We start from the raw sequence: 14,846 nt of genomic DNA, 5'->3' as shown, positions 1-14,846 counted from the left end.
GCGTCTGTAACTTTTATGAAATTCTCTCTTCATTCTCTGCTGCTTCTCTTTCATTTTTGTCACTCTTTTTCTTGATTCTGTGTACCTCAATCTCTTTAAAACACCATTCCATTTTCAATATATTCTTCAATATTCTTCTGAGCACTCTCCATCCTGTACCCATCGGAGAAAATGTAATGGAGGTGGCTTCATATGACACGACTAGGGAGGTTTCAGTTGCGATATTATTGAAGAAAACAGCCTCTTGTTGCTTAAGGATAATGCGTGCCATTTTGGGCGTAGTTGCCATAATGACTGGCTTTGAAATGATTTTCAGGCTAAAGAGTGGGCCACGGATTTTGAATAGCTTAAACAAGAATTCATTTATGCCGCTGCTTCTGAGTTGAGGAAGGTTGCCGAGTATCCGCCATCCAACGGGCGCTGGAGTTTTTTCCAACTTTCATTTTTGCAACCACGGACCAGACGAGAGATGAAAAAATATGCAGCAACTAGTAACAAAGCAATGATCATGCAGAGAGGGAAGGCTTCCATTTTTGCTACTTTTTTTTTTTTTTTCTATCTCTGGGTATTTTCTCCTCTCTTATTGCAATCAAACTCTAGAAAGGAGATGAAAAAATAAATAAATAAATAAAACAAAATAGTGCTGCCCATGACCAAACTCTGCTTGGTTTTAATTCTAAATACATCATCCATTCTAACCAGAGACGAATCCGAACCAAATTATTATAGCTAACCAATTGTGAAGCTTAGCCAGCCCACTCCTCACCTCCATGTAGATAATATCATGTGATTTAAAAAAAGAAGAAGAAAAGTACGCCACCCATTCTCTAAATTAGAGTAACATTCACTACAAAATCGCTATAACATCTGTTGATTAACAGTTGTTATATTGATCTTATTTCCAACACTAGGTATCGCATAACATTACAGGTAAACAGAAGTTGAGAGCCTAGGTTTGGGGATGGCGATGATACTCTTGGCTTTTTGAATTGTAGTCCCAACAAATTCTTCCATGTTTTCCACAACTCCAGAAGGGCATTCCCACTCAAAGGCATGGAGAAATGCTGCCAAGTAAAAGTGCACCATGCGATGAGCAAGCGGCCAACCTACACAGATCCTTTTCCCACACCCAAATGGCAGTAGATTGAAGTCTTGGCCTTTCACTTCTATAGTTCAATAATGCATCTAACATGTCCCCTTTCTCCTTCTTAGTAGTATTGTTGATTCCGATTTCCCTCTCTTTCAACCTCTCGTCGATAAGTTTCTCATACAAAGCATCATATTTCTGAAAGATCGCCAATGTTCTCCGTTTGAGCCCTTGAGGATCAAAAAGCTTGAATAATGGGAAGAAATCAGCAATATTGCCCATGCCGTGAAGTTTTATTAATTCTTTTAATGATTGTTTCATTTCTCTCCCTTCCTTTGTTGTGTATTCAAAAAGGCTCTTACTGCATGTAAGGTTACTTATAATGTTGGCTACGGTGATGAAAACCCATTCTGCAATGTTCACCGGATTCTTTGACAAAGAAGCTGAGTAGAGCTGCTTCAGTAATCCATGGACCTACAAACAATTGAAAGAATAAACAATTTCAGATTTCTAATTTTCTGCGAGTATCAATATAAATATCAATATAAAATTGAAAATTTCTTTTTCCAATATTTAAAAATTTCTTACTCCAATATTTGTTTGTGTATTAAATTTGACGATTATTGACAAAAAAAAATGAAATTTGACTATTGTCCCAAATACTTAAGAACATATCCTCAACATATAGGAGAATACTTTATTATAAGAATGAATTGAACTCTGAGTCTAGTTATGTGGTGTCACTCATACACTCGTGTATTTCACTACTACTAATTATAGCACACAGATTAGTATCAAAACACGGCAATGAAACAGTCAAAATAAAAAATTTATCTTGCCAACAATGTTCGATATAGTTAGAAGTGGTGTGACACTGTTTTTAGCAAGGTTCTAAAAGACGCTAGGCGTTAGTCAGGCGGGGGGCTGAGGCCTGGCGCTTAGGCGAACTAGGCGGATTTAAGTAAATCCATTTTATTTTGTGTAAATAAGTGTCTGTTTATACTTAAAATATATATAATTTCATCATAAAGTACAAAATAGAATGACATATGTTTTATGAAGTATTGGAACATAATGAAACATGGAGAACAAGCATATAGTGTGTGCTCATTTAAGTATTCAACAAGTCTCTTACAATTTATTGAAAAAAATTAAATGCAAATTGAGAGTTATCTATTTTCTGTCTAAGTGAGTTGCAACCTAGATAGGTGCCTAGGCGAGTCTGGACGGGCTAGGTGGGTACCTAGGCGGTCTACGCGGGTGCCTTAGCTGGTCTAGGTGCCTTTTCTTAATTTTCAAACGTCTAGGCATTAATCGGGGCGGTGACTAGTTGCCTAGCACCTAGGCGGAGATTTTTAAAACATTTTAGTTAGGGAAGTGTTATTGGGACTTCAAAAATCTCATTCTATACTCTCTCACAAGTGTATTTTTGTTTCCAAATATAGAAAGTTTAGAGTGTAAAACGAGATTTTTGGAGTATCAATAACAATTCCCGTTAGTTATTTCAAAAACAACTTATCAGCGGCCCCAATCACTAGAAACAGAAATGGAATTAAAAATCCAGTCTAATAAGTGTACCTCATATATCAAATCAACAGATACTACTGCAATTAGTATGTGCCAAGATGCTTGAATGGTTTCAATAAAGTAATATAACATGATCGAGCAGGCAAAAGTTAAGATGACGCAAATTAACGAACCTTTTGCTTGTAAAAGTGGTGTAAAATTGTCAAGGGCTCTAGAAGAGAAGTCATTTTCATTCAATATTCTTCTGAACACTCTCCGGCCCCGTTTGGGATTGAGGTGATTTTAAAAAAAGCCACTGTGAAAAAAAGCTGAGAGTCATTTTTGTGTTTGGTAAACTGGAAAAAAAAAGGCTTATTTTGGAAGCTGCTGTGAGAATAAGCTGAAAATCAAAGGAAAAGCTGAAGCTGTTATTTGCTGCTTTGAAAAAAAGCCAGTTTTTTTCAAAGCACACGGAGCTACAGTGCTCCTTTAATGAAAAGACACACTATCATCCTGCTTTTTTTTTCCAAAAGCACTTTCACAAAAAAGTTTACCAAACACTCTACTGGCTTTATTTCACAGCCGCTTATTCTCACAGCACAGCCGCTTATTCTCACAGCAGCTTTTTTTCAAAGCACAGCAATACCAAACCAGCCCTCCATCGTGTACCCATGAGAGAATATACAAGAGAGGTGTCATCATATGACACGACTTGGGCGATCTTGTTAGCTTAAACAAGTGTTCATGTATTTTGCTGCTGCTCAATTGAAGAAGGTTGCCGAGTATCGGCCATCCAACCAACAGGTCCTGGCGGTGAGTTTTTCCAATTCTAATATTTGCCACCGTGGACGAGACGAGTGATGAAAAAATATGCAGCAACTGATAACAAAGCTATGATCATGCAGAGAGGGAAGTCTTCCATTTTTGCTATACGTTTTTTTCTCTCTCTAGGTCCTCTTATTGCAATCAACTCCCAAAAAGGAGAGAAAACAAAACTAAAACAAACAACTCCCAAAAAGGAGAGAAAACAAAACAAAAACAAACAAACAAAGCATCTTTCTTTGTGCAGTTGTCCAATGCATGCTCTCTTTCTCTGATGCTTGTAGAGAGAGAGAGAGAGAGAGAGAGAGAGAGAGAGAGAGAGAGAGAGAGAGAGAGAGAGAGAGAGAGAGAGAGAGAGAGAGAGAGAGAGAGAGAGAGAGAGAGAGAGAGAGAGAGAGAGAGAGAGAGAGAGAGAGAGAGAGAGTTTAAATATTAGAGATATTTTAACATCACTTGTAGGTGAGGCTTCAATAAAAAATAGTAAAATTTGAATTTGTGAAATTATATTATTGCAAGAGAGAGAGAGAGATAGTTTAAATATTAGAGATATTTTAACATCGCTTGTAGGTGAGGCTTCAATAAAAAATAGTAAAATTTGAATTTGTGAAATTATATTATTGCAAGAGAGAGAGAGAGAGAGAGAGTTTAAATATTAGAGATATTTTAACATCACTTGTAGGTGGGGCTTCAATAAAAAATAGTAAAATTTGAATTTGTGAAATTATATTATTGCACCATCATTTTTTTGTGATAGAAGACTAAGTCGCTCTCTTTAAGACGTTTCATGGCCCTGCCCAAAGTGTGCAAACAGTTCATAAACATCACGTTGTCCTGGGGATAAAACAGCCCATAACCTTCCTACTTTGACAACAAAAGAACCTTTGAACTTACATCCTTTCAGTATGTTACTCACCAAACTCAATATCAGAAAGTATGTGTATTATTTTTTCGTATATTTCATTGCTAACTATATTTCTAGCTGTATTACTGACTTGTACCCTTAATACTCCCCCTCAATCTCAACTGGGGAAACCCAGTTTGAGATTGGAAGAACAATGACCATTAACAAATGGTAACTTGACTGGAAGTTGTTGAGATTACTGCAAGTTGATCATGTGAAGCAGAGAATCCCTGATTACTTTCGCATCATCTCTCATCCCAAGGATTTGGGCATGGTAAAATCAAAGCTACAAAAAACCTTTTCATCATATGGCAGAAAACCAAAAATCCCATGTTTCAAATCTGCAGAAAAATCCCATGTATCAAAGTTGCAGAAAACCTTTACATCCCATGTCTATGTTGCACACAACCAAAAGCCCAATATTCCTCTGCCTCTCGCATGAGCTTCAATCAAAGAACAACCTCTTATAAAGTTTCAACACACCCTCATGCCGGTTATAACAATTTCTTGCGGGATTACCCATCATGGGATTTACTGTCAACAACTAATTTAACATTAGCATCGGCCTTTAAAACAGAAAATTAACAAACTATAGTGTGGCATCGGCCTTAACTATAGTACCATGGGATCGTCCTTTGTGGATTTTATCAAAAAACAAAACAATGGCACCGGCCTTCACAATTTCAACAACAGAAAATCAACATCTATGTAGGATTACCCTTTGAGGGATTTACCTATTCACATCACGAAATTACCCTTCGTGGGATTTACCGTTTACAACTTCTTCAAACTTCATAGTATAACCAGACCTACTGTAGATTCATGCTAACAACTAAGTTTGTTGGACTCAACATATAGGCTGTGATAAGGAACATACTACACAACTCATCAGTTAGCACTTAAACACTCACTCCAGTAACCTTTGCTGAATCTAATAAACAGGCATTGCTGCTTGCTTCTCTGCTTTGCCCCGGCACACTATTCTGCCTAAGATTCACTGAAATTGAACTACTAGTTTCAGGAGAGTTTCCTTATCCATTTCTTACAAGTTCAGAGGCATTAAGTGCAATTTATGCTACTAAGATTGGGTGAAACTACAGATACATCACCATTAGTTGAAATGTTGACAGACTGACCAGGTAGCACAAAGGTTGACCCACCGGGACTTTCCAATTATCCAGCAGTGGTACTGTTCCTTTATCCTTGTGGGTAATAATATGGTAGCTAGACCTTCAAAATTTATGTGTCTAAACTTTGTTAGTGTTGTTTCTTTGCTATTCTTTTACCCTTCTTGGTCAGAGCGATGTAGTGAGAGCTGCAAGCTTCACGTGTCTCAACTTTGTCAGAGAACTTTGGCAAAGTTATCTGTGGTACCCATGAGCTACTGTTGCGTGTGGGAAGTGGGTGATTGAACAGTACGATTCATGTGCTTTCTACTTCACTAGAAATCTTCGACAGAATACCCATAATTTCTGCAAAGCTGAATGTGCGTATGACAGGTGCTGACAAGGCTGGAAAAGTATGTGCCTCTTCGATTTCTGAGACGGCCCTCGTGGTCTCTGAGCAGCCCATCTTTTGAGAAAGCAAGCCTCTTCGATTTCTGAGATCGGCCTTCGTGGTCTTTGAGCAGCCCAGCTTTTGAGAAAGCAAATGCCTCTTCGATTTCTGAGATCGACCCTCGTGGTCTCTGAGCAGCCCAGCTTTTGAGAAAGCAAACGCCTCTTCGATTTCTGAGCAGGCGCCTCTTCGATTTCTGAAGCTTCGTCGAGTGCAGATATTTTATAGGGGCTGGCATTAAGTTCTAAAGCACACTTGAATCTCCACCAGTTGAAGCTCCATTCTTGCACTTCTAAGATCTTGATTTTTCCGACCTCTTCACTCTTCAACACCTTTGAAAATGTATGGCCCCTCCGACCGTCGTTTTGACTTGAACCTTGTTGAAGAGGCAGCCCCGCCTTCTCCAGACAACATATGGCGCCCATTCTTCGTCTCCCATATTGGTCCTCTTACCGTTGGGGATTCCGTGATGAAGAATGATATGACCGCTACGGTAGTGGCCAGGAACCTTCTCACTCCCAAAGATAACAGACTACTTTCCAAACGGTCTGATGAGTTGGTTGTTAATATTTGAGATAATTCAAGGATATTAGTGTAATATTACTTTCCCTTACCTGATTACTTACCTGGCATTGCTCTCGAGTACTCATCTTCAACATCTTATGCTTCCAAGGAAGATACCGCATTTGCCTGAGGAACAGATAGGGCAAGTGAGAAGGATACAAGGAAGCATGTGGAGACAAGCGTAATAGCACACGTGCCGATACATCCACTACTCTGTCAAAAGCAAAAGTATCCCATATCAGCAGGGTCGAACGTACTCTAGATTTGATGGACTTGTTTTGACCCTCAAATTCTTCAGTCGGCCTTATACTCTGGAGGAAACCAGAAAACCCTCCAGCCCAGTTCAAGAATAAGCCTGTGGAAAGTTACTTCTTCAAAAGCAAAAGTATCCCATATCATCTCTTCTTATTTTTCTTCTATTTATCCTTCATGCTGCCTGCAAGATAGGGAGAATGTGAACAGTCAGCCGGAGCTCTGTTTGCTTACCTTGTCTGTCACCTCTTTCAGCAGATCCCCTAGCTTGGCAACTTGGGGGACTCCTACTACATGGTTTGTATCGCGCTTGACCAAGCCTAAAACTACAAGTAAGCTTCAAGTGAAATTGATACATTACCTTGTGCATCTCCACCAATTAAAGATACCACCCCTGGATGGAGGAAGAGTACTTCCAGAGAAGATGCCACATCTACCTATGAGACAGATAAGGCAAGTCAAGACGATACCACACTCCGGTACTTAGAAGTTTCGTGATTACGAGATCATTCTCCCACAATATTTCCTAATGTCATTTGTACTAAATCATCCACTTGTACTCACTAAAGGAGAGCTTGAACCTATGTACTTGTGTAAACCCTTCACAATTAATGAGAACTCCTCTATTCCGTGGACGTAGCCAATCTGGGTGAAGCACGTACATCTTGTGTTTGCTTTCCTATCTCTATCCATTTATATACTTATCCACACTAATGACCGAAGCAATCTAGCGAAGATCACAAAAAGCGACTGTTTTCGCTACCTAGGATCTATCTTGCAAGAGAACGGAGAATTAGATGGAGATCTCAACCATGGAATACAAGCTGGATGGATGAAGTGTAAGAGTGCATCCGGCGTGTTGTGTGACCGTCGTAGGCCACTGAAGCTCAAGGAAAAATTTTATAGGACAGCAATAAGGCCAGCGATGTTGTATGGCACAGAATGTTGGGCGGTGAAGCATCAACACATACACAAAATGGGTGTAGCGGAGATGAGGATGCTTCGTGGGATGTGTGGGCACACGAGAAAGGATAAGATTGGGAATGAGGATATCCGAGGTAAAGTAGGAGTAGCCGAAATTGAAGGAAATATGAGAGAAAATCGGTTCCAGTGGTTTGGACATGTGCAAAGAAGGCCTACTGACGCTCCGGTTCGAAAATGTGACTACGGGACAGAGGTTCAGGGCCGAATAGGTAGAGGAAGACCTAGGAAAACTTTGGAAGAGACCCTAAGAAAAGACTTGAGTACTTGGATCTAACGGAGGACATGACACAAAACCGCGCGCAATGGCATTCTAGGATTCATATAGCCGACCCCACTTAGTGGGAAAAGGCTTTGTTGTTGTTGTTGTTGTTGTAGTGGAGGATGTTGTTGCCCGTGCGGAGGATGAAAGTACTGGCTATATATTACCAAACAAATGGATCTGAACCCTTGTTACCTGGTCAATCTGTCAACATTTCAACTAATGGTGATGTATATGTAGTTTCACCCAATCTTAGTAGCATAAATTGCACTTAATGCCTCTGAACTTGTAAGAAATGGATAAGGAAACTCTCCTGAAACTAGTAGTTTAATTTCAGTGAATCTTAGGCAGAATAGTGTGCCGGGGCAAAGCAGAGAAGCAAGCAGTAATGCATGTTTATTAGATTCAGCAAAGGTTACTGGAGTGAGTGTTTAGGTGCTAACTGATGAGTTGTGCAGTATGTTCCTTATCATAGCCTATATGTTGAGTCCAACAAACTTAGTTGTTAGCATGAATCTACAGTAGGTCTGGTTATACTATGAAGTTTGAAGAAGTTGTAAACGGTAAATCCCACGAAGGGTAATTTCGTGATGTGAATAGGTAAATCCTTGATATTAGTGTAATATTACACTAATATTACACTAATATCCTTGAAAACTCAAACTGACCACGACAATCAATATTCTTGAATTATCTCAAATATTACACTAATATCCTAGAAGAGATTCACAAGAAAGATGAACAAAATAGTGAACATTTTCTTACTAAAACATTTAATCAAAAAGATTATGTGTGGTGTGAAAATCAGAAATCAAGAACCTGATAAGAACTTCAATCTTGACGCAAAGAACGCCGAGGAAGCAAACCAAAACTATATCGAAGGTGCCTCACAAAAAGAATGAACTATATTGCTTGAATTCCACACCAGAAAGATGAACACATCAAGAAATTAATTCTAACATACGAATACCAAAGCCAACACCATATTAATGGCGAATATCCCACCATCATATTTCAATTAGTCTATGTTGATAGGTGTTTCTCATAGCAATTTGATCAGCAGCCCAATCTGGTTTGCATCGTGATGGTGGTCAACAAACACCAAAAACCAGCAGCACGAATGGTCTCTTTGTCTGTGATCTGTGATCCGACTCCGGAAAGAAAGAGGATTCATCAAGATTAGTGGAGAAATCTCTGATCACGGTCCAGAAAAATCAACCCAGAAGTAAAAGAACAATCGTGGAAGCACCCAGAATCTTATCTGAACATCTAATGAAAATTTTGAAAGAAACTAAGCTAGAAACAGATGCAAAATAATGGGAAATGGAACCACCAGAATCCATGGTGTGAGCCTGGTGGCTTTGATAACATGTTAACTACATTGCAATGTTTGGGAATTGAAGGGAAAATCAAGAATAAAGGATGAACAGAGGGATGAACACAAAGATACTAGAGAGAAAGAGTTTAGAGAGAGAAATAGGATTTTGTATTGATTGACTGAATGAAGATTACACATACTGTTTTTATAAGAGAAATCCTAACTACTCTAACCAAATACCAACAAACTTACTAATTGTATTGCTAACTATATTTCTAACTGTATTACTGACTTGTACCCTTAATAAATAATTATGTGGGTACATTATTTTTTTGCTATGATTTTTGTGAAGAACAATATTACCCTAAAATTGATTTTTAAGTATTTATTTATATTTAAAGATATCATTTGAATTTGTTTGAATTTCATAATTTGTGGGACATTAAATGCATAAATGCACGAGTTAAATTTCAACAAAAGCATTTTTAGTTATTTTAAAAGTACTTTCAAATGAGCTCTTAGTTATTTCAAAAGCACTTCTCAACAGCCTCATTCACTAGAAATAGAATCGAAAAAAAAAACCAGTCTAGTATGTATGTACCTCTTATCAAATTAAGAGATGCTACTGCAATTGCTTCATGGGCTTATTGATCAAATCAAGATATGCCGAGATGCTTCAATGATTTCAAATGTGATCTTACAAATTATTTCAATTAAGTAATATAACATGATCGAGCGGCAAAAGTTAAGATGACGCAAATTAACGAACCTTTTTCTTGCGAAGTGGTGTAAACTTGTCAAGGGCTCTAGAAGAGAAGACATTTTCATTCAATATTTCTGAACACTCTCCATCGTGTGCCCATGGGAGAATGTACAAGGGTGGTGTCATCATATGACACGACTAGGGAGGTCTCATTGGCGATATGATTGGAGAAAAGCCTCCTGTTCCTTGAGGATAATGAGTGCCATTTCCGGCGAAGCTGCCACAATGACCGGCTTTGGGCCCAATTTCAGGCTAAAGAGCGGGCCATGAATTTTGGATAGCTTAAACAAGTGTTCATGTATTTCGCTGCCGCTGAGTTGAAGATGGTTGCCGAGCATCGGCCATCCAACAGGTCCTGGCGGGGAGTTTTTCCAATTCTCATTTTTGCCGCGGTGGACGAGACGAGTGATGAAAAAATATGCAGCAACTGATAACAAAGCAATGATCATGCAGAGAGGGAAGGCTTCCATTTTTGCTACGTTTTTTTCTCTCTCTAGGTCCTCTTGTTGCAATCAAACTCTCCAAAAGGAGAGAACAGTTGAATATCAGAGTGCGCAACGAACAAAACAAAAAAAATAATAAGAATATTATTAAACAAACGGAAAATGCCGAAACGGCTACAAAACCCTAAGAGACTACATTGTGACTAACTTGATATTCTACGAGCTACAAAGCATCATATATATAGAGAACTAATCTAACCCTAATAAGCAAGAAAACAAAACCCTAATACTAATGGGTTAAGCCCAAATTCAACTAATAAAATAATCCTAAATTTCAACACCCCCTATCAAACTCATGGCGGTACACGTCATGACTTTGCCAACAAGCAAATGCGGATGCAAGCTCCGTTAGGCGGACAAGACAAGACAATCTCCGTTAGGCGGACACAACAAGGCAAGCTCCTTTAGCCGGACACGACAAGGCAAGCGATTCAAGCGAACAAAAGAACAATCCATTCGGACAGAAGATGTGCTAGGTTTCTGGTTGATGCGAGTGCAGTGGCGATGGGATTCTGTTGCCGCGGTGGTTCAATGGGTTCAAGACTAAAGCGGAGTACAGGGTCGAGCAGCAGCGGTGGTGGGGCAGCGGATGCAGTCATCAGGAGGGGGAGGATGAGGACCAAGGCAGCTGCAAGTGGCTGAGGAGGATGAGGTAGCAAGGTCAGATGGATTGATGGTGGTGCGATAGGCAAGCAGATGGGATCCGAGTCTGGTACGATGCAGGGATGACGACTATGGATCGCTGGGTTGATCTGGCAGTGCGAGAAGGATTTGGGTTTGGGCTTCATAAAACACGGTGCAGGTGCATGTAAGTGTGGGTGAATGGTGATCGAATACGGTTAGACAGCATCGGGTTGGGTTCAAATCTGGGTGCGATCGTCATGTCGTGGTTCAGGCGGACGGAAGATTAATCGCATCAAGGTTCTGTTTCACGACAGATGAGGCGGGATATAATGGCTCTAGGTGCAAGCGTGGCAGGTTGGCGCAGTGATGTTCCGATGGTACGAGCACGCTGGTGATGTGGGTTCATGGCGATGGTTTCAAGTGTAGCAGAGGATGATGACATGATGCAGCAAACTGATTCAATTTGTTTTTTCAAAAACTAATATTGAAAACTAATATCAAACAAACAACATGGATACCTATCAAGAACATATTAGATCCCGAAAGATCAAACCTACTCTGATACCAAGTTGAATATCAGAGTGCGCAACGAACAAGACAAACAAAATAATAAGAATATTATTAAACAAACTGAGAATGACGAAACGACTAAAAAACCCTAAGAGACTACATTGTGACTAACTTGATATTCTACGAGCTACAAAGCATCATATATGAAATCCCGTTCCTGGATTTCATTGTTATAATCTACATATTTGTATTATTGAGATTTTGTATTATTTTTTGAGAAATTATATTAATTCATTTGGATTTAGATTTTAATTAATTAGTTACAAAGTTTGAAGTTCTTTGGAAAGTATTTATCTAAAATTTGTTGACCTTTCGAGGGCACGAGTAACGTATTCGAATAGATTTTGAAATTACGAGCGCATAGGCGAAAGTCGTTTGTGAGTCCAAATTATAACGGTATAGTTACGAACGTTTGAAGTTGTGATACTATAGTTTGTAGGAATTATTTAATTTCCACTTATGAGTAAAAGGCCCATAAAAAACATATATTTGAGTTAAGGGACCGACTAAGAAGGAAAAAAAAAGGGATTAGACACCAGCCAATGAAAAAAAAAGGGAGGGGTCTGATTTTTTTTTGACCCATTTTTGGGGAGATTTCAACCCATTAACCCGCCAACTTGACCTGCTCATATCTCCTTTATCCGATCTCTGTTTTGGGTGATCTTGGTATTCATGGAAAGCTCTTGACGAGCCCTACAACTCTGTAATGTTAGATTTTTCATTTTCTTATCCATTTTTCCAGTTCGAAGCAGCAAAGTCCCGTGGGTTTTCCGGCGGTTTTGTCATTTTTCCGGCAATCATTTCCCTCAAGTGCGGTATGAAACTTCATCTACTCTACATAATCTTGGTATGCTTGGTTCGTACTTTTGTATTCATTTTAGAGTTGAGTGTTTAGAACCCTAGAAACCCCGTTTCCCCGAAGATTTTGGATGATTCTGGTTAGAATTTGTCGTTGGTCTAGTTGTGAATAATGTCTCCTTTGTTGAGCTCTAGTTACCATGTGAATTTGAGCCTCTTGGGTTAAGGTTGAAAATTCGGGTTTTCAAACCCTTCACCATGGCTACCATTGCGTGTGGTGGTGCGTGGGACCGTCCACGAGTGTTGTCTAAGTACCAAATACCTTCTAGTGACCTTGTGAACCTATGTCTAGCTTGGTTTCCCAAAATTCAATTGTTGGTGTAATGTGGAGAAATGTGAATGACTAATATGTGATATTGATGATTATCTTATTTTCATAACTACTATCCTGTGTGGATATGAGATGGTTTTATAATTATGTTTCCTATAAAATTGTTAATTTTTATATTTAGCCATTGATGTTGTTTTATGGTGTGATTTGATGTGCATATTGGAAATATGGTTTATATTGTATGATTGGATTGATGTGATGAAATGCGAGGGCTAGTAATGGACCATTAACCCATTGTTATGGGGTTTGTTACTTCGAAACATGCTTCAACCCTCATGTCATTATTCATTCTCGTTTCGTTGAGTCTTTGTACCTTGAAGAACTTGATCCATGTCTTGTTTCATTGATTGGTGTTACACATTCTACTTTGCGATTCCGTTGAGTGATGATTCGGAATCGTATCCTGGTCTGGATTCCGTTGAGTGATGGTCCGGAATCGTATCTACTCAGATTCCATTGAGAGATGATCCGGAATCCCTTATACTCCCCGATTCTGTTGAGTGATGTTCCGGAATCGTATCTAACTTGGGTTTCATTTAGTGGTGATTATGCATTGTACTCCGTGATTCTGTTGAGTGATGATCCGAAATCGTACCCACTTGGATCCCGTTAAGAGGGTCCGGAATCCTTCCTACTTTGCGATTCTGTTGAGAGATGGTCCGGGATCGTGTTCATCTTGGGATTTATTGAATTTGGATTGAGATAGCTTCAGAGATATAGACTTCAGCCGAACTGTGTCGTTTGTCATATTGGATTGTTATGTAGCCCTGAATCTAGTACTTCCATACTTGTCAAGTTCTAATGATTGATTGAAGAATGTTATATCTTTTTGGCCTGAACGTACTGTGGTAAATGTAGATGGGTAGTGAATGATGAACTACGAATGACTTGATCTCTGTTTAGGGTACGTAGGCAGTCTAATGAGGAGGTTAGATGCAGCCATAAAGCTTACGAAAAATTATTATGCAGTTGGATCTTGAGTTATGCCTTGTACATATCTCGGAGGCGGGATCTGTTAGATATACGGATGTTGGGTGACGTCACGCGTCAATCTTGGACGTATGTTGGGTTCGGGGCGTGACATCATATATATAGAAAACTAACATAATCCTAATAAGCAAGAAAATGAAACCCTAATACTAATGGGCTAAGCTCAAATTCAATCAATAAAATAATCTTAAATTCCAACAAGAACAAAACAAACAAACAAACAAAGCATCTTTCTTTGTACAGTTGTCCGATGCATGCTATCTTTCTCTGATGCGTGTAACGCTTTCTGGTAGAAATTGTGGTGGTCATGACAAGTTTACAAGATGCATGCTATTAAGTGCTTCTGGATAAACAAGAGAAAAAGGTGTAGACACCTAGGAGGACTTGCGTGGTTCATCGCTACATGACTGAAAACCCATTACATATTAGTTGCTCTTGAAGGGTACAGGGGATGGAGGAAGTGGTGAATTTGTTAAAAAAGGAATCACAAGCCCTCACAAATTGATATAATTTATAAACCTCACATGTGCGATTGGCCCTACTTTGTCCCCAATCTTCTATACTCGGATGAAGACTTGAGACGTTTACATCGGATGAGACATCGTCTTTTCCTTTGTTTAATAAGATGAAGTCCAAGAGGTCGACCCTACTTGACATAAACTTCAAACCCTAAGGTCGTCTCAGTTTCTCGCCCCACCAAACTTACATGCGCCAATGCAAACTCAATGGATCAAATTGATGAGTCCTTGAGGATGTTTGAGTTCGCGTTCGACTAAGGACCTTGGTGAACTTTTTGGTTCAATTGTTTACAAGTACAGGTCTCAGTACCTCCGAGCATTTACATGTAACTCCAATGCGAGGCTTCCCTGGAATGATAGGATTACACTACAACTAAAAGAAAAATTTTAACTTCTATCACATGCAAGACGCATACACAGGTCTACACACACACATATA

At 39.2% G+C, this 14,846-nt stretch overlaps 1 pseudogene; it reads right to left on the bottom strand.

Moving 5' to 3' along the window:
• Positions 1-1,045: 1,045 nt before the first annotated feature.
• Positions 1,046-10,483, bottom strand: LOC126633991 (ferruginol synthase-like; annotated as a pseudogene).
• Between the last annotated feature and the right edge of the window lie 4,363 nt (positions 10,484-14,846).

This window comes from Malus sylvestris, chromosome 9 (genome assembly GCF_916048215.2).
Source record: "Malus sylvestris chromosome 9, drMalSylv7.2, whole genome shotgun sequence".
In the NCBI taxonomy this organism is placed as follows: Eukaryota; Viridiplantae; Streptophyta; class Magnoliopsida; order Rosales; family Rosaceae; genus Malus; species Malus sylvestris.
The sequence above is the reverse complement of the archived record's forward strand: the minus strand, read 5'-3'. Positions and strand labels throughout refer to the sequence as shown.